The sequence below is a fragment of the Elephantulus edwardii genome, unplaced genomic scaffold (genome assembly GCF_000299155.1).
Source record: "Elephantulus edwardii isolate Elephantulus edwardi_28Jun2011 unplaced genomic scaffold, EleEdw1.0 scaffold00323, whole genome shotgun sequence".
Taxonomy (NCBI): Eukaryota; Metazoa; Chordata; class Mammalia; order Macroscelidea; family Macroscelididae; genus Elephantulus; species Elephantulus edwardii.
The window spans coordinates 1,590,826-1,592,811 of record NW_006400073.1 but is presented as its reverse complement, the minus strand read 5'-3'; positions in this window follow the sequence as shown (position 1 = coordinate 1,592,811).

Here is a 1,986-nt window from a genome sequence, read left to right as displayed (position 1 = left end):
GTGACTGGGATAATTGGGATGGGAGTGTTGGAGACAGTGCGATTGGCACAGGACAGAGCAGAGTTTAGGGCTGTTGTACATAGGGTCGCTATGAGTCCAAGCGACTCGACGGCACATAACAACACAACAACATATCAGAGACAGTGAGATTGGCACAGAATAGTGCAGAGAATAGGGCTGCATATAACAACAAACAACGTTTTGTACTTTGGTGATGTTTGCTTTGTGTCCTAATATGAGATTAATTCTGTAATATATTACGTACACTTGAGAACAAAGGAAACAGGTTTAATTGGGGGAAGCACCCTGAATATGTCTATGAAGTCGAGTTGACTAATTGCACAGTTTAGTTCTGCATTTCTGTTGAGTTTCTTTTGAGTTGACCTTTTCTTTGGTGAGGATGGTGTATTAAAGTCTCTTACTCCTATTGTGGTGTTCTCTTTCTTCAAATCTGTTAACTATTGTTTTATATATTTTGCAGATCTATTATTAGATATGTGGATGTTAATTAAGGTTGTGTTCTCTTGATGTACTGTGCCTTTAACACAGTGTCCTTCTTTATCTCTTATCACATTTTTCAGCCGACATTTTAATCAAAGATTAGTATTGTCACTCTTAGTTTTGTGTGGATGCATTTTGCTTGGTATATTTTTTCCCATCCTTTGTATTTTAGTCTTTTTCTACATTTCTTAGTTGTATCTTCTGTAGGTAACATATTGATGGACTTTGTTTTTATATCCATTTGCAATTCATTTTTTTCTTATGCTTTTCAAATTGAGTGTGATTACTGATATGCCAGGTTTTATCACTGCTATTTTGCTGTGTTTCTATTTCTGTTGTTGCTGTTGTTGGCTACTATGGTCCACCCACTTTCCTTTGCTGTCTCTCTGTGAAGGAGTGTCCTTAATATTTCTTGTAGATCTTGTTTTCATGAACTCCTTAAGTTCCTGATTTCCTGTCATTGACCTCATATTGCCTTTATATTTTATGGACAATTTTGTTGGTTATATGATCTTTGGTTAGCAATTGTTTTCTTTCAGCCTTCTAGATAAGCCATCTCATTGTCATCTTTCTTGCATGGTTGAGAAGTGAGAGCTTAATATTTGTTTTCCTTTGTGGGTGACTCTTTCTCTTTGAGCTACTTTTTGTATTCTATCCTTATCTTTGCTATTGAAGAATTTGACTATGATGTGTCTTGATATTTTTCATTTGGAATCTAGTCTTTTTGGAGTTCACTGAGCTTCTTGAATGTGTATTTTCTCATTTTTCATGATACTTGGAACATTTTCTTTTAGTTGGGTCAAGAAATCTGGAAGACAACCACCTGACCAACTGACAGGAAGGGTTTCACATTTATTCCTATTCTGGGGAAAAAAAGGTGATCCAACAGAGTGTGGAAATTATCAAACAATATCACATACACATATAATCCTGTTAATGATCATCCAAAAAGACTTGAACACTATATCAACAGAGAACAACCATAAGTACAAACCAGGATTAGAAGAGACTGGAGCATTGATGACATTACAGTCAATGTCAGATGGATCTTGGCTGAAAGCAGACAGTACCAAAAGAATGTCTGTGTTTCATTGACTATGCAAAGGCATTTCACTGTATGGATCACAACAAACTGTAGACAACCTTAGAAAGAATGGGAATCCCAAAACACCTGACTGTGCTTATGTGAAACCTATACTTGGACCAAGAAGAAGGCATCAGAATAGAGCAAGAAAACACTGCATGATTCAAAATCAGGAAAGGAGTGTTTCAGGGATGTGTCCTGTTTCTACACCTTTTCAATCTATATGTAGAACAGATCATGTGGCATCAGGATTGGAAAAGTCTCATCAACAACCTATGTGACACAACTTACTTGTTTAAAACTTAAGAGGTCTAAAAGTATTATATTTTAGGGCATTATTTTTATCGTAGGAGTATGCAATGAGGGTTGTAGAGTGGATTATATTTGGGGCTAGGGGGTGG